Raw genomic sequence first — 18,581 nt, forward strand, 5'->3', positions numbered from 1 at the left:
GAGATGGGGGGACTGCTTGAAGTCAGGAGTTAAGACCAGCCTGGTCAACATAGTGAGACCCCATCTCTATTGGTTTAATTTTTTTAAAAAAATTAAATAAATAAAATAAGGATTGAAGAGTGACTTGTACACCAGTTGAGCCTACCTCCACCTCACCCTTGCAGAGCCCCAGAGACACAGCCCTCCAGAGCTCAGACCCAGTGGGACTTGACTCCACAGGCATAAAACCCTGTTTGTCTATGGGCCCTTTGGAATCACCAGGTTTTTGGGGCTCCTGAAGGATAGCCCCGACCTGGCCTCACCTGGCCCCTGGCCCCAGTGCCCCTGGTGATATCCAGGTGCTGGGCTGTGATCAGCGCCTCCCACCAGCCCACCTCCACCAGCCCTTCCCAGAACCCTGCTCCAGGTGTTGGAACTGTGCACAGAGGAGGGAGCAGGCCCCGAGGGAGGCCTGGAGGGGCTGCTAATGGTGAAGGCTGCTGTGTCTAGCTGTTTCCTTCTGGACCCACTCCCTCTGGGCTGCGTCCCCGGCTGGACCAAGCCCTGATCCCTGGGATCTGGGGACATCTTCCCGTTTGCTGTTCCCTGAGAACCAGACCTCCCTCTGGAGAGGATCACAAGCTTGGGTTTCTGTCTGGGCTTGCTCTTGGGAATCCCCCAGGGGCGTGGCTCTGACCGAGATGTTTTCCTCCAGCCTGTTGCCCAGTCCCCATTCCTCGGACCTCAGCTTCACCGCCAGTGTCATCGGCAGGGTGAGCTGGAGGCCTACGGGTCTGAGAAGGCGCCCGGGTTCCCAGCATCAGCTGGCCACCCTCTGCCTAAGAAAGCGCCAGGGTCGTGACACCCCCTGGTGGCTGCTCCTAGGTAGTGTCACTGCCCAGCCCCAGTAAGGGAGGGCCTGGCCCCAAAGTCCGAGGGATCAGGGTGGGAAGGGGCAGGGCTTGGTGTGAACCTTCCCCTGGCCCCCAGCCATGTGCCCCGCTCTCCCCATGCTGAAGATGCTGAGGCTAGTTCCAGTGCCCGCATTGTGAAGATCTCCGAATCCCACCTCTCTGTTCCTCCCCAGCCAGATGGCTCCATTTCACACACAATACACTGAGGCCCAGAGAGTGGAGAGACAGGCCAGGGAGGCCACCTGGAGCCTGGCACAGTGGCCTCATTTATTATGCTGCTCTGCTGCTCACAGGGGAAGCCCGTCCCCCAAAGTCCTCTTCCTCATCCTCGTGAGTATCTTGTCCCTGGATTGCTTGTCAGCCTTGTCTGCCTGGAGCAACCAGTAGCCAGCAGGTTCCCCGCCTTTCCTGGAGTCCGAGGCAGCTGCCCAGCCACCAGCCGTGCAGACGATGGCTTGCACCACAGCGATGAAGGTGGACGCGATCTGGGTGTGATGGTGCTGGGTCTCCAGGGCTGCAGTCACTGCCTGGGGGTGGGAGGAGAGGGGAAGCCTGAGCAGGGCTCCAGATGCCACCTGAACCACGCCTGTGTGGTCACAGGCCTCAGCCCAGGTGGTGCCATTTCAGGCCAGGTCATCAGGAAGAGCAGGTTGGGGCCTTCTGGGTCTCATTGGAGCAGGGGATTTGGCCCTCATGGCACAGGGGCTCCAGACGGCCCAGACACTAGAGAGAGGACACCAACCATTGTCCACTCTGTGATGATCCAGGCCTCCAGCCCAGGATGCTCTGGGGCCCCACACCGTGACTCAGTTTCTCCAACCCCTGGCCCACCTGGTCAATGTTTCTCTCCACTGTCGTGATGTTGGGCAGAAGCTGGTTGTGCAGCCGGGGCTCCTCCACGGCCCGCTTCACGTCATAGCCGAACCAGAGGTTGTAGATGATGGCCTGGGGCATGGGAGTGTGATCAGCATGGCTTGGGGGCTGTGCAGAGTGGGAAGGGCCAGGGAGAAAAGGGGTGACGCATACCAGTGCAGTGGCTGTGGTGATCTGCGTGCCCCCAGCAGCTCCCACCACCATCCGGACCTGGCCGTCCTGGCCCACCATGATCGTTGGGAACATGGATGAGAGCGGCTGCTTCCCTGCGGCTGATGGGAGAAGACAGGGATGCCCGTCAGCTGCCTGCCCAGGACACCCGCCCCTCTCCACCCCAGTCCCCCACCCCCGGACTTCCACCCCATACCTGGCTGGATGAAATTGGCAGGTGAGGGGGGTACCCCAAACTCATTGGTGATGCTGGGCGAGCTGAAGTCGTCCATTCATTACTGAACAGGATCCCGCTGACCAGGGAGCAGACCTTGGAGCCAAAGCTACCACCCAGCCGGGTCAGACAGCGCCCGACCTTGCCTGGCCCAGCCTGGTCCCTATCCACCCACTGAGGCTGTAACATACTCACTGAGAGGCCCAGGATAAGCTACCAAGATTGGGCCTCAGTTTCCCACCAGGAAAAGAGGTGACGGGGCCACCTTACTGGATAAGTGGGCGGTCCCTGGGCCACCCGCCTCTGGCACTTTCCCACCCAGGCGGCCCAGCAGCCCCTACTAGAGGTTGATGGTGCTGGTGGCGGACACAGCACTGCCGTCCTCTGTGATGACAGACAGGTGAGCAGTGCCCCTGTCATCCGGCGTGTAGAACTCGGGCTTGTAGTAGGAGATCGGGTGAGTGGTGTTGTCAGAGATCTGGGCCCGGAGCTGGGCAGCGAAGAACTCAGAGATCATGTTGCAGACCACCTGCCGAGACCCCAGAGCTGGCCTGATGAGGTGGGGAGGGAGGGTGGGGAGGGGCACAGGTCTCAGAAGGCCCCTGACTGTGACTCTGACCAAAACCTTCTAGCACCCACAACCTTCCGTGGCTCCCCAGGACCCAAGGGCAGGCCCAGGACCTTGCACGACCAGTCTGACTCCCTGTCTCTGTTGCGTTTCAGTAACTCTGAATGTCTGTCTGCCTGGTCCTGAGCCTCCAGACCCTTGCCGCATTCAATCACTCATTCCTTCATGCAAAAAATATTTCTAGAGTTTGCACTGCATGCCTGGCACTGGGGAATCAACAGGGAACAGACACTTAGGTCCTGCCCTCGTGCCAAGAAAAACAAACACACACAGGGAAAGTGCTGAAACCACAAGCCAGGTAAGGGGAATCAAGAGGCATGAGGTATGGGCAGAGTGGTCAGGGAGGGCTTCTCAGAGGAGGCAACGTGTGAAAAGAGCCTGGAATGCAGCCTAAATGGTCAGTGCAAAGGCCCTGAGGCAGGTGGTATAGGCTGGTGAGCGATAGGCAGAGAGTGAATGGAGTGGGGTGGGGAGAAGAGGATGAAGATGCAGGCTGGGGCCCAACCCACAGGACCTCCTAGGTCCCATAAAAACTGGCTTTTGCTCTGTGCCATGCAGGCTTAGGGCAGAGGAATGAGCAGGCTGGGGAGTGTTTTCACAGGGTCCCTCTGGCAGCTATGACAGGGATAAGGATAAATCCCAAAGGGGAGGCTGTGGGTATCAACCAGGCAAGAGATGATGGCCTGGGTGGGAGAAAGAGAAGAATCAAGGATGGTGCCGACTAGCGAGGTAAACCCTGCAGAAGGGGCAGGTTTGGGGATGGTCAGAAGCTTGATATTGGACACTTCATCGGACCTGAAGAGCATGGGTGCAAGTATAAAAAAAATAAATAAATAAGCATGGGTTCACAGGCAAGGGCAGGCTGAGAGATGAACAAGGAAGTATTGACATTGAGTGGCTGCTGGATGCCATGAGCCTGGCCAAGGTCCCCAAGGCAGTGGCGAGGAGGAGATGAGGAGGTCAAGGAGGAGACAGAGAGGATGGACCCAAAGGCCGAAGAAAATGCCTCAAGAGAGTTTCAACACCGGGCGCGGTGGCTCATGCCTGTAATCCCAGCACTTTGGGAGGCCGAGGCCTGAAATCCCAGCACTTTGGGAGGGCGGATCACGACGTCAGGAGATCGAGACCATCCTGGCTAACACAGTGAAACCCCGTCTCTACTAAAAATACAAAAAGTTAGCTGGGCGCAGTGGTGGGCACCTGTAGTCCCAGCTACTTGGGGGACTGAGGCAGGAGAATGGCGTGAACCTGGGAGGCGGAGCTTGCAGTGAGCCGAGATCCCGCCACTGCACTCCAGCCTGGGGGACAGCCTGGGGGACAGAGCGAGACTCCGTCTCAAAAATAAAATATAAAATATAATAAAATAAAATAAAGTTTCAGCAACACCCCACAGATTAGTTGACCAATCCCAGGGAAAGGTGTTCTGTCTGAAACTGCCCTCAAGGAAACAGAAAGGCAAATCCACGATGTGGGACATTTTCCAAGACTACTGCCCTGGGCTTTAAAAATCAACAAAACAGGCCAGGCACGGTGGCTCATGCCTGTAATCCCAGCACTTTGGGAGGCCGAGGCAGGCGGATCACGAGGTCAGGAGATCGCAATCATGGTGAAACCCCGTCTCTACTAAAAATACAAAAAATTAGCTGGGCGCAGTGGCAGGCGCCTGTAGTCCCAGCTACTTGGGAGGCTGAGGCAGGAGAATGGCGTGAACCCAGGAGGCGGAGCTTGCAGCGAGCTGAGATAGCGCCACTGCACTCCAGCCTGCGTGACAGAGCAAGACTCTGTCTCAAAAAAAAAAAAAAAAAACACACACACCTGTAATCCCAGCAATTTGGGAGGCTGAGGTGGGAAGATAGTTTGACCCCAGGAGTTTGAGACCAGTCTGGGAAAGACCCTGTCTCTAAAAAAAATACAAAAATTATCCAGGTTTGGTGGCCCGTGCCTCTGGTCCCAGCTGCTCAGGGGGCTGAAGTGGGAGGACTGCTTGAGCCCTGGAGGTTGAGGCTGCAGTGAGCCAAGATCACACCACTGCACTCCAACCTGGATGACAGAGACTCTGTGTCTAAACAAAAACACAGCAAAAACAAAACAGCCAAGGGAGCCTACTGTAGGCAAAGAGAAGGGACAGCAGGTTGTGTCACCCCAACATCCTGCTGTGCTATGTTCAAGTCTCACTTTTGAGACACACCCTGAGGTGTGACATCAGTAACCTACTGTGGAATCCTTCAGAAAAACACGAATCCCAATAGATGTGGGTGGAGACGGAGACAGTTAGGAAATCTGGCAGAAACGTCCACACTGCAGACTCCAGGAAAAGGGAACATTGACGCTTGGGCAGTTTTGGGATTTTTTTTACATTTTTGTAGGTGCGAAAAATTTGCAAAATGAAAACTCGAGGAGAGTGTGGTGAGCTGTGTGAGATGCTGCTGAGTGGGGCCTGATGGGGAAACTGAGGCTGGACATGGCGATCTGGTGGCATGGGGATAGAGCAGGGGAGGGGATACCCTGAAGGGAGAGAGGACATAGCCCAGCCATGTTTGCTCTAAGAGGAGCAAAGGACAGAAGGAGGCAGCAGATAGAAATTTCTAGAGCAACAACAGCTGCCTTTCTTTCGGGAATAATCCGTGATAAAGAAGTAAATCGTCAGAGGCAGAAAGGAGCATTGTAGGAACAGCACCCCGAGCCAGCAAGTAGATGAAAGAGCTGGCCTTAGCCAAAAGGGAGGGCAGAGGGACACGCTGCAGTGGCTCTGTCCCCTCAGAGAGACAAGACACCAGGTCACTGGCTGCAGCGGGAGTCAGAGGTGCAGAATGCTCACGGGGAAAGAGAAGACACCACCCGGGCAGCTGACGCCCCTCCTGGGAGGCCACTGGTCAGTGTAGGGGGGTCTGCAGATCCACCCAGGAATGCCAAGGACCCAAGTAGGTAAGGAGGAATGTGAGGATCCTCAGCAGGAAGGGATATGACAGGGTCTTATAGGGACCCAGCGTGGAGCTGGGGCAGCTACTGAGTGAGTGGGTCAGGTGGTGCAGGGCTGAGGGTGGCATCTGGGAAGCGTTAGTTTGGAGTGACAGGGAGTGGGTGGCAGAGGTCTCTGTTCACCTGGCCCTCTCCCTTTCACCCATCCATCTCACCATGCCCGAGGGCTGCAATGCCCCTATGTGTTCCTCATCTCAGCACTGAGCACTTGAGAACCACAGCATGTGCAAAGGACCTGAGGTAGGAGGGTGGCCACTAATTCCCCACACTGTCAGTTCTGTGGGGCAGAAGCCAAGACTGGGGGTCACCCACCAGTCCATCTGAGCACACAGTAGGCCCGCAATCAAAGTTTGTGGCAGGAATGGATTCATAAAGCATATGTGAGGCTGTAGCCACCCTGGCGAGCCCACCCGATGCCTCTACAGCAGGCCCCACACCCACAGTGGCCCAGCCCCTGCCCCTTACTTCAGTCACATCCACAAACTTGGGGTCCCCAAGCAGGGTCCTCTTGGCGTAGGCAAACCGGAAAGCCTCTACGATGCGGTGGTACATCAGGCCCTTCTGCTCGGGGGTCTCCACGCTCTCCCGGGAGAAGTTGTACCCTGGTTGATCAGAGCCAGGTGCATGTTGCTGAGCCCCAGAGACTCTGAGGGGCTCAGAGGGTTAACAACTGCCTGAGCCACTTTGCCCACCTCAAGGAGCATTTAATAACCAATAGCAGCAGCTGCTTCAGAAGGCTGTGGTGAGAGTGAAGTAAGGTGAGGGCTCCCGAGCCTGGGCCTCATGTCACGCATCAGCTCTGGCCATTCAGTGACCAAGTGGCAGGGTCACCCACTGGACCAGGGTACCCTCTGGACCAGGCCCTGCAGCCCTGAGCTCCTGCATCTCTCTCCCTCCTGATGACTCCTGTTCCTCCTCCAACCCTTGAGCATTGCCCGCTTCAGCCCTGTCGCTCTGCACTGCCTCCTTCAGGACATGGTGAGCTGTGACGCAGGGACACACCTCGGGGGCTCAGTGATGGAAAGATGTGGCATGGGGGGCGAGCAGAGATGCAGCAGGGGTGGGGCGTGGGGAGAGAGAGGCAGTGTCATGGGTCCTACCACACGGCTGTGGTGCAACCACTCACCTTTGAGGATGTTGAGGATGAGGGCCAGCACGGGCCCACTGAGCGGCGCACTGGGCATGTACAGCACCGCGTCTCCCAGGCTGATGTTCAGCGGGTGCTCGATCAGCTCAGCACAGTAGTTATTCAGGTCCTCAGCTGTCACAATGCCCCCTGCAATGGGACAGCAGCTCGAATGGGCACTGGGATGGGGCTGCACCACTGCGTGGAGGATGGAGCTGCACCAGTGGTGTTGGGGGCAGGCATGGCTGCACCATGGTGGTGGGGAAAAGGCTGTACCTACCAGGGAGGACAGAGTGCACTACTGGAGGGGTGGGACTGTGCCCTGGGAGGGGGCCACAGGCAACCTCACCTCCTTGGGAACCTCACCAGCTCTGGCACTCCTGTCTCCCTGACACTGCTCACCACCTGACAGCCAGTCTGGGGCCACCTGCCCTCTGCCTGCTTGGCTTAGTGGCTTCCTGTCTGCCTTCTCTCATCTGTGGCCAGAGAGTGTTTTCTGTTTTTTTTTTTTTAAAGAAAGGATCTTGCTCTGTCACCCAGGCTGGAGTGCAGTGGCTTAATCACAGCCTTGAACTCCTGGGCTCAAGTGATCCTCCAGCAGACCCTCCCCGGTAGCTGAGACTAAAGGCACAACTACACCCAGCAAATTTTAATTCTTTTTGTTGTGTTTTGCTATATTTCTTTTTTTTTTTTTTTTTTTTTTTTGAGATGGAGTCTCACTCTATCGCCCAGGCTGGAGTGCAGTGGCGTGATATCGGCTCACTGCAAGCTCCGCTTCCCAGGTTCATGCCATTCTCCTGCCTCAGCCTCCCAAGTAGCTGGTAATGCAGGCACCCACCACCACACCTGGCTAATTTTTTTGTATTTTTAGTAGAGACAGGTTTCACTGTGTTAGCCAGGATGGTCTCGATCTCCTGACCCTGTATCCACACGCCTCGGCCTCCCAAAGTTTTGGGATTACAGGCGTGAGCCACCATGCCCTGCCGGGTTTTGCTATATTTCTTTTCACTATGCTTTGAATTTTTTGTTTTCTTGTTCCCCACCCCCACCCCCACTGTATTTATGTAGATTCTCAATATTTTTTTTGTAGACTCACTATGTTGCCCAGCCTTGTCTTAGACCTCCTGGCCTCAACTTCTACCTCAGCCTCCCAAAGTGTTGGGATTACAGGCATGAGACACCAAGCTTGGCCTCAGAGGGCCTTTTCTTTCTTTTTTTTTTTTTTATGAGATGGAGTCTCACTCTGTGGAGTGCAGTGGTGCAATCTCGGCTCACTGCAACCTCAGCCCCCCAGGTTCTAGCGATTCTCCTGCCACAGCCTCCCAAGTAGCTGGGATTACAGGCACAACCCACCATGCCTGACTAATTTTGCATTTTTAGTAGAGACAGGGTTTCACCATGTTGGCCAGGCTGGTCTTGAACTCCTGACCTCAGGTGATCCACCCGCCTGGGCCTCCCAAAGTGCTGGGATTACAGACGTGAGCCATGCACCTGGCTCAGAGGGCCTTTTCTAACTGGAGAATTCCTGCCGGCGTCCCTGCTGCTTGGCCTCTTCTCCTCACGATGAATGGATAGAGGGAGGGAGGGAGGCTCTTAATTCTCCTGGAGTCAGCTGCAGACAGACAGGGTATTGGCATGCCAATTTCCAGCCTCAGTGGTAAAGGTCGACAAGCTAATCACCCTCCTCCATGAAACAGTGACAAAAATTACCTGAAGAAAGCCACAGCCAAGCTCCAGGCCCCTGCCCTACAAATCTCCTTCCCCATGCCTCTCTCAAGGTGACCCTCATCCCTTGTAACCCTCTTGGTGAATCAAAGCCCCCTCTACTGGGCCTTAGCCCAGCTGTTCCTCTGCTAGGAATCCCTTCCTCTCTCTGCCTAACGAAGTTATCTGCAGCCCAGCCACCACCTCCTCCAAGAAGTCCTCCTGGATCGTCAGGCTGTATTCTAGTGCTTCCCTAGCCTTGGCTCTTGCCTACACCTGCATTTACCCCAACAGGGACTTGCTCTCCTGGACTGTGTGGCCTCTCTTGGTTTTGATATAAGCAGTAGCTGTGGACCCACATGGCCAGTCACTGACCCTCCTCCACCAGGGACTTCCTGCAGGCTCAGGCAAGACAGGAGGACCCCATGGCTCTGGGCTACAGCTCAGGGTTTCCACTGCAGAGTTCCTCACCCAGGCCCTTGAGGTTACCCACTCACCGGCCGCCTGGATGTCCTTCACAATCTGGGCCGTGAGGCTGCCGTTGTAGAAGGCCTGGGCACCCTCAATGGCCAGCGTCTCATAGGTGTCAGCCAGCCGTGGCAGGGTCAGTCTCTCCCCCTCCCGAAGCACCTTTCTATCCCGGCAGAACACCTCACTGGGGCAGAGGGGGCTCATGTGAGGCAGCAGGTGGGGTGGACTTAGATAGACCACCCCACACACCTGCCCACACAGGAGACCAGCACAAAGCAGGGGCAGCGCCTGTCACAGGTGGGTGGCCCTGTCACTCAGCGCTCATCCTCCTAGTGTCCCTTCCGGGAACCTCCTAGTGTCCCTTGCCACTCAGGACACATGGCCAGCCACAGTGGCCACTGGGACCCCACGCTCAGAACGTGTCCCCACACGTGGTGGGAAGGGTCTGTATCTCCTCATCCCATTATCAGCGCAGGGTCCTGAAGGCAGAGGGCCGCTCCACTGCTGCTACAGCCTGCAAGGTCCTTGGGATGTGCCTGCCCTGCCTGGGTCAGGGGGCCACACCCACAGACATACCACAAGACAGGCTGCTGCTCGATGACCGTCCGCTTGTTTTCCAGGGCTGCTGCCAAGCCCTTGCCCACGGGGAAGCCCTGGCGGGCCATCTGGATGCTGGGCTGGAAGAGGCGAGCCCAGGGCAGCCGCCCATGCCGCTGGTGTGCCAGCTCATAGCCTCGGATCTCCCCAGGCACCGCCACCGACAGCCCTCCTGGGGAGAGAGAGCCACAGTTAGTGACCCTGAGTGGGGGACATCGGGATCTCTCGCAGGCAGCATCCCAGGCACAGTCCCTGACTCGTTTTACAGATGGGGCAATGAGGCTTAGGAGGAAAGAATTTTTTTTTCTTTTTTGAGTTGGGGTCTTGCCATCTTGCCCAGCCTGATCTCGAACTCCTGGATTCAAGCAATCCTCCCACCTCAGCCTCCTGAGTAGCTGAGATTACAGGCGTGAACACCACGCCCAGCAGAAGGGGATTTTTAATTTTTTTATTTATTTTTTAATTTTAATTTTTTTTTTTAGGAGGGGATGTTTAATTTTTTTTAAGAGGGGCTCAGCAGGTAGGAGTGTACATGGACCAGGGATGTCTGAGGAGGGCACAGGAGGGGAAGCAGTAGCATGCGGCTGCGTTTTGCTGTCCCAGGATGAGGTGTCTGTCTGTGCAGGTGCCTGCATGTCTAAAATCCTGTGCCAGGCCAGACCCCCTCCCATCTCGCTGACCACAAGGGCTTATCCTGTAAGACTCATGGGCTCCACCAGAATGTGCCAAAACAAGAGCAGATCCCACCCTGACCCAGGTCAAGCACAGGCCACCTTCAAGACACAGCTAGCCCCAAGAAAGGGCTCCCTTCCTCTTTTCTACTGCCCCAGAGAGGCAAGACTGAGCCTTAACCTCCATCCTGTCCCCTTTGCAGCCTCAGTTTCTCCATCCAACTATAAGGGTTTTTGTTTGTTTGTCTGTTTTGAGACAGGGTCTCACTCTGTTGTCCCAGCTGGAGTGCAGTGGTGCAATCATGGCTCACTGCAGCCTTGGCTTCCCAGGCTCAAGCGATCCTCCCACCTCAGCCTCTGAAGTACCTAAGACTACAGACATACCCCACTACACGTGGCTTTTTTTTTTTTTTTTTTGAGATGGAGTTTCACTCTTGTTGCCCAGGCTGGAGTGCGATGGCACAATCTTGGCTCACTCCAACCTCCACCTCCCGAGTTCAAGTAATTCTCCTGCCTCAGCATCCCAAGTAGCTGGGATTACAGGCATGTACAACCATGCCTTGCTAATTTTTGCATTTTTAGTAGATACGGGGTTTTACCAGGTTGGTCAGGCTGGTCTTGAACTCCTAATATCAGGTGATCCATCCTCCTCAGCCTCTCAGAGTTTTGGGATTACAGGCGTGAGCCACCACTCCCAGCCTAATTTTTTATTTTTATTTTTTGTAGAGACAGGGGTCTTGCTACGTTGCCAAGACTGGTCTCAAACTCTGGCCTCAAGCAATCCTCCCACTTCAGCCTCCCAACATGCTGGGATTACAGGTGCACCCAGTCTATAAGGGGTTTTGCCTTCCAGTTCTGACTTTTGAGGAGGTCATTGGAAACAGACCCCTGGGCCTGCTTCCCCCCGAGCCCCACTGCCCATATGGACACTACAGACACTGACCCTTTGCCCAGAAAGGTACAACGATGGCCTCTGCCCCCAGGTACTCTCCTGCTCTTGCGAGAGATGTTGGGGCCATTTGGCTTGGCTTGGCGGCTGCGGCTCTAGAACTGCCTCTCCCACCCTGAAGCCTGGCACAAGTTTCCAAGAGCTGGTGGTTTCAATTCCTAGAAGCTGCACATACATCCTGGAAGGTCTGACACCCAGCACATGATTCCTTCCACCTTGTAGTTAGACAGAAGTTCTTTTCTGTTTTGTTTTGTTTTTTGTTTGTTTGTTTTTGAGATGGAGTCTTGCTCTGTCTCCCAGACCGCAGTGCAGTGGCATGATCTCAGCTCACTACAACCTCCGCCTCCCAGGTTCAAGCGATTCTCCTGCCTCAGCCTCCCGAGTCGCTGGGTTTACAGGCACAGGCCAGCACACCAGGCTAATTTTTGGATTTTTAGTACAGATGGGGTTTTGCCATGTTGGCCAGGCTGGTTTCAAACTCCTGACCTCAGGTCATCCACCCACCTCAGCCTTCCAAGGTGCTGGGATGACAGGCGTGAGCCACCGTGCCCAGCCAAGACAGGAGAAGTTCTAATCTTTGATAGCAGACCAGGGTGATGATGCTTAGCAACAGTATTTTGTATATTTCAAAGTAACGAAGAGAGGACTATGGTGCTAACACCCAGAAATGAAAAATATTCAAGGTGATGGAGACTCCAAATACCCTGCCTTGATCATTATACACTCTATGCATGTAACAAGCACTCACATGTACCCATAAATATAGAAAATATCATGTATCAATATCAGAAAAAAATCTTCTCCTGACCTCAGGCCAATCAGATTCTCATGCTGCCACACTTGCCAAGTTCTCTGGTGACCCCCACACTGCCAGACCCAGTGCCCCTCTCAGCTGTACTGGGCTCATCACTCTCCTTGAGAGCCACCCCTGCATCCCAGCACCTGGCTCCACCCAAGTCTCCCCCGCCTGCCATCCTAGCTCCTACTCTCCCCTCTGTCTTTGCTCTCTTTCCTCGTGGTCTGCTTGACATCTGAGCTTCAGCCTCCATTTATGCACTGACAACTCCCAAATTGACCTGCTGGCCTGGACTGCTCCTCTGATCACCAGACCTGAGTATCTACCTGCCTGCTCGAAGAAAGCATCTCAAACTTCAACGTGCCCAAAACCGAGCTCCTGAGTGTCTGCTCAACCTGCTTCCTGAGAACCCTGCCTGTCTCCATTAGGGTCACCCCATCCTTCCAGGTACAGACAAAAGATCAGGGGTCCCCGGGGACTCCCTACACAAGCATCACACCCAACCCATCCTCAAATCCACAGGCTCCACTTCCAAGTGTGTCTGTCCAGCATCAGCCACTTCCCAGCACCCTCTCCACGAACTACTGCAGTGACCTCTGGACAGGTCCCCACATGCTCCCTGCCCCTTACACAGCAATCCGTAGGCCAGATCCATCCCCTTCCACTCACACACTCCACGAGCCCCCACTTCCCTCGGACAGGAAGCAGAGGCTTCACCATAACCTAAGAGATCCCACACAACCTGGGCCATTTCCCTTGGGTCACTTGCTGCAGCCTCCCCAGCTCCCCACAGGGCTCTGTCCCTGCCATCACACCTGGATAGCAGACCAGGAGATAACTCCCCTGACCCCATCTCTGCCTCTGGGTCTTTGCTCAGATGTCCCCTTCACTGACTGGGTCACCCTCCATAGAGTCCCAGATTTTGAGGCCCTCTAGGTCTGTTTTTCTACAGCCCGTAACACACCTGCACCTGCCTAGTTTCTTTTCCCACCTGGAGTGTCACAGATTTCATCTGCCATCTTTGTTTTTCACCGCAGCTTCAGAAACAACAGCTGATTCTTTAAGACAATGTTCAATACATTCTAGTTAAATAAATGATTCTAAGCATCCACAAGGTGCCAAGCCTATGATTCCCGCATTCTCTTACCCTGAGCAACTTCATGTCTACAGATGCTGACTTTCTCAATGAGTATTAAAAACAAATGAAAGATTGGTGGGGCACAGTGGCTCACGCCTGTAATTCCAGCACTTTGGGAGGCCGAGGCAGGGGGATCACGAGGTCAGGAGATCGAGGGACCAGCCTGGGCAACAAAGTGAAAACCCGTCTCTACTAAAAAATACAAAAAATTAGCCGGGTGTGGTGGCAGGCACCTGTAGTCCCAGCTACTCGGGAGGCTGAGGCAGGAGAATGGCGTGAACTCAGGAGGCAGAGCTTGCAGTGAGCCGAGATCGCACCACTGCACTCCAACCTGGGCGACAGAGTGAGGCTCCGTCTCAAAAAAAAAAAAAAGAAAAAAAATCAAAGATTGAGTATGTTGCAGAAGACTCCAAAGGGCGCCACCCAGGACCCCCACCTGAAGTCTAAGGCCTGCTATGGTGAGTGTGTCCTGCCCCTCCATCCTCCAACTTGTTTTTTTTTTTTTTTTTTTTGAGACGGAGCTTCGTTCTTGTTGCCCAGGCTGGAGTGCAGTGGCATGATCCCGGCTCACTGCAATCTCCACCTCCTGGGTTCAAGCGATTCTCCTGCCTTAGCCTCCTGAGTAGCTGGGATATTACAGGCCTGTGCCACTATGCCCGACTTATTGTACTTTTAATAGAGAAAGGGTTTCACTATGTTGGCCAGGCTGGTCTTGAACTCCTGACCTAGGTGATCCATCTGCCTCAGCCTCCCAAAGTGCTGGGATTACAGGCATGAGCCTGTGAAAAAAAGGCCCAGCCTTTTTTTTTTTTGACAGGGTCTCACTTTGTTGCCCAAGCTAGAGTGTAGTGGTATAAACATGGCTCACTGCAGCCTCAACCTCCTGGGCTCAAGTGATCCTCCCAGCTTAGCCTCCTGAGTAGCTGGGACCATAAGCACACACCGCCATACCTAGCTAACTTTTTTTCCCATTTTTTGTAGAGATGGAGTCTTGCTATGTTGTCCAGGCAGGTCTCCTGGGCTCATGTGCTCCTCCTGACTTGGCCTCCTAAAGTGCTAGGACTAGAGGCGTTGAGTTGTTGAGACCCTCCCATCCTCCAACTTTTATCTCACAATCTATTATGCCTCCTTTGGGGACAGACAGTGGCTTCCTGGATGGACAGTGGCTTCCCTTCAGGTACCTGGGGAATTTGGGGGCCTCCTCTCCACTTAAGACCAGATTAGAAAAGAGAGACTCCACCTCACATTCTAGAGCGCCATCCCCACAAATGAACAAATGAGTGAATGGGATGCCTGTTGAAAAGGCAGGATATAGACAGCCTGGGTTCAATTTTAGCTTCACCACCTCCCAGCTGTGTGACCTCAGATGATTTGCATGACCTGTCTGAGCCTCAGCATCCCCACCCTGTAAAATGGGAATCCACACAGCATCCCCTAGCCCAAAGGAGCAGGGAGGGTTGTGAGAGGCTCTTGGGTGAAAAGTGCAGAGCAGAGCGTGGGCCCCAGTGAGCCCTGGTCCATGAGGTCTGCTAGCATAATAATTATTCTTTCCATGTGCTGCACAGAGTGGCCCCGGAGGCCTTAGCAGAAATAACAGAAGCTCCTGGCCCTTTACCGTGGTGATCGTGGTCCTGACCACTCATTGTGGGACGGTGCTATGGGGCCAGGAAGGGATGGGGGGTGCTAGAACTGCCCCTGAACCCTGACGGGAGCAGGCTCCTGTGGGCAAGGCCCCTTCCCGGTGGCTCAGCCAGCTCTGCACCCATGCCCCAAGTCTGCAGCATGGCTTACCCTTCTGGGACTGCTCCGAGCTGTTGAACATGCTGGCAGAGGCCAGCCTGGGGGCCACCTCGCGGGCATTGATGACCTCAGCTTTTCCTAGAAGGAGAAGCAGGTAGGCAGGCCCACCCACCCAAACCCTTTATGCCACGTGAGCCTGGGGGCCACCGAGCTGTGCCTCGGCCCAACCCACAACCCCTGCCCCTCTCCCTCTCCTCTTCCTAGGCACTCATGGGTGGTGCTGTTGTAGATGGTGAGGAAGAGGCCACCCTCGATGCTCATGCTGTGGGCATTCATGAGCCCCACACACAACAGGGCTACAATGGCTGCATCCACTGCAGAGCCACCGTCCCGCAGTGCATCCCTGCCACGTGGCACATAAAGGCATGAGAACCTGCAGGCTTCCACCCTGGCCCTCATACACACCCTGCTGCCCACCTGCCCAAAGGAGGATGGAAGAGAAGTCCATTCGAGTTTTGGGGTTTTTGTTTTTAGTTTCTTTCTTTTTTGTTTTGAGATGGAGTCTTGCTCTATTGCCAGGCTGGAGTGCAGTGGCACGATCTCAGCTCACTGCAACCTCTGCCTCCCGGGTTCAAGCCATTCTCCTGCCTCAGCCTCCTGAGTAGCTGGGACTACAGGTGCATGCCACCATGCCCAGCTAATTTTTGTATTTCTAGTAGAGACGGGGTTTCACCATGTTGGCCAGGATGATCTCTATCTCTTGACCTCATGATCCGCCTGCCTTGGCCTCTTTTTTTTTTTTTTTTGAGACAAAGTCTCTCTTTGTTGCTCAGGCTGGAGTGCAGTGGTGTGATCTCAGATCACTGCAGCCTCAGTCTCCTGGGCTCAATTGACACTCCCATCTCAGCCTCCCAAGTAGCTGGGACTATGGGCACACGCCACCATGCCCAGCCAATTTTGTTTGTTTGTGTATTTTGTAGAGATGGGGTTTCATCATGTTGCCCAGGCTGGTCAAGAACTCCTGTGCTCAAGTAATCCACCCACCTTGGCTTCCCAAAGTGCTGGTATTACAGGCATGAGCCACTGTGCCCAGCCTTTGTTTTATGAGACAGGGTCTCACTTTGTCACCCAGGATGAAGTGCAGTGGCACAGTCTTGGCTCAATGCAGCTTTGACCTCCTGGGCTCAAGCAATCCTCCCATTTCAGTCTCCTGAGTAGCTGGGACTACAGGTAAGAACCACCACACCGGGCAATTTTTGTCTTTTTTGTAGAGATAGGGTCTTTCTATGTTGCCCAGGCTGGTCTCGAACTCACGGTCTAAAGCAATCCTATCGCCTCAACCTCCCAAAGTGCTGGGATTACAGTTTCTTCTTTTTCTTTTCTTTTTTTTTTTTTTCTGAGACAGAGTTTCACTCAGTTGCCCAGGCTGGAGTGCAGTGGCATGATCTTAGCTCACTGCAACCTCTGCCTCCTGGGTTCAAGCGATTCTCCTGCCTCAGCCTCCTGAGTAGCTGGGATTATAGGCGCACACCACCAAGCCCCGCTAACTTTTTATATTTTTAGTAGGGACAGAGTGCACCATGTTGGCCAGGCTGGTCTCGAACTCCTGACCTCGGGTGGTCTGCCCGCCTCAACCCCCAAAAGTGCTGTGATTACAGGTGTAGACCACCTTGCCCAGACAGTTTCCTCTTTATGAAGCAAACAAATGTACATGATTTTTATAATTGGGACAAAAAGGGAAATTGCTATACTTCATTAATAACATTTTTTTTCCCTGCTAGAGATGGTGGCTTACACCCGTAATCTCAGCACTTTGGGAGGCCAAGGTGGAGGATCACTTGAGGCCAGGAGTTCAAGACCAGCCTGGGCAATAGAGTGAGACCATATCTACAAAACAGTCTTTTTAAATTAGTCAGGTGTGATGCACGCCTGTAGTCCTAGCTACTCAGGGGGCTGAGGTGGGAGGATTGCTTAAGCCCAAGAGTTCAAGGCTGCAGTGAGCTATGATCATGCCACTGCACTCCAGCCTGGGTGACAGAACAAGACCCTGTCTCAAAATATGAAAAACATAATATTTTTTCTGTTTAAGTCTTTAGAAGGGAACTGATCTTTATATATAACATGAGATAAGAGTCTAAAATAGAATAAAACAGTAGAAGCCAGGCACCATGGCTCACACCTGTAATCCCAGCACTTTAGGAAGCTGAGGCGGGAGGATCACTTAAACCCAAGAGTTTGAGGCTGCAGTGGGCTATGATCGCTCCCCTATACTCCAGCCTGGGTGACAGAGTAAGACTCCACCTTAAAAAAAGAATAAGCCCTTCATGTCCCTGTTTGGGCAACAGCGTTCCTTGGGGGGAGGGGGGAGGGATGGCATTGGGAGATATACCTAATGCTAAATGACGAGTTGGTGGGTGCAGCACACCAACATGGCACATGTGTACATATGTAACAAACCTGCACATTGTGCACATGTACCCTAAAACTTAAAGTATAATAATAATAAAATAAAATAAAAAAAAGAAAGAAAGAAATTGTCTCCTATCCAAAAAAAAAAAAAAAAAAAAACAGAAAAGAATAAGCTGGGCATGGTGGCTCACACCTGTAATCCCAACACTTTGGGAGGCCCAGGTGAGTGGATTACCTGAGGTCAGGAGTTCGAGACCAGCCTGACCAACATGGTGAAACCCCATCTCTACTAAAAACACCATAATTAGGCCAGGCACAGTGGCTCACACCTGTAATCCCAGCACTTTGAGAGGCAGAGGTGGGAAGATCACAAGGTCAGGAGTTCAAGACCAGCCTGGCCAACATAGCAAAACCCTGTCTCTACTAAAAATACAAAAATTAGCTGGGCATGGTGGCACATGCCTGTAGTCTCAGCTAATGTGGAGGCTGAGGCAGTAGAATCACTTGAACCTGGGAGGGGGAGGCTGCAGTAAGCCAAGATTGCACCACTGCCCTCCAGCCTGGGTAACAGAGTGATACTCTGTCTCGGAAACACACACACACACACACACACACACACACACACACACAAATTTGTTGAGCGTGGTGGCACACGCCTGTAATCCCAGCTACTTGGGAGGCTTAGGCATGAGAATCACTTGAACTTGGGAGGCGGAGGTTGCAGTTAACTGAGATTGCACCACTGCACTCCAGCCTGGCAACAGAGCAAAACTCCATCTCTAAATAGATAGATAGATAGAAAGATAGATAGATAGATAGATAGATAGATAGATAGATAGATAGATAGATAGATACATAGATAGATAGATAGGAAGAAATAAGTAAAAATATCCACCAAACAACAAAACAGTGGAGTTTATCCAAAGAGACAGACTCTTAGAACTGAGAAAAGTGGCCCTGTTTGGCTCTAGGAGACCCACATCCTGCTCTCGGAGTCACCGTCCCCTTCCCAAAGGCTACTGAGAGAGTCCAAGCAAAGCTTACATGTGGGGAAACTGAGTCTCAGAGGGGTGAAGGTATTGCTCTGGTCCACTTGCCCAGTTTTCAGGGCCCATGTCCCATGCCCTGCCCCACTCACCTCCCAATCTCCGAGCACTGCTTGGCATCCGCAGCCACGGCAGCCCTGGTATACACATGGTTGTCAGGTTCCTTGGAGGCCGAG

General features: G+C 53.7%; 1 pseudogene; it reads right to left on the bottom strand.

The window, feature by feature from the left end:
* Positions 1-1,121: 1,121 nt before the first annotated feature.
* LOC129524468 (glutathione hydrolase 1 proenzyme-like) lies at positions 1,122-18,580 on the bottom strand (annotated as a pseudogene).
* Position 18,581: the final 1 nt, after the last annotated feature.

This window comes from Gorilla gorilla, chromosome 13 (genome assembly GCF_029281585.2).
Source record: "Gorilla gorilla gorilla isolate KB3781 chromosome 13, NHGRI_mGorGor1-v2.1_pri, whole genome shotgun sequence".
NCBI classification, from domain to species: domain Eukaryota; kingdom Metazoa; phylum Chordata; class Mammalia; order Primates; family Hominidae; genus Gorilla; species Gorilla gorilla.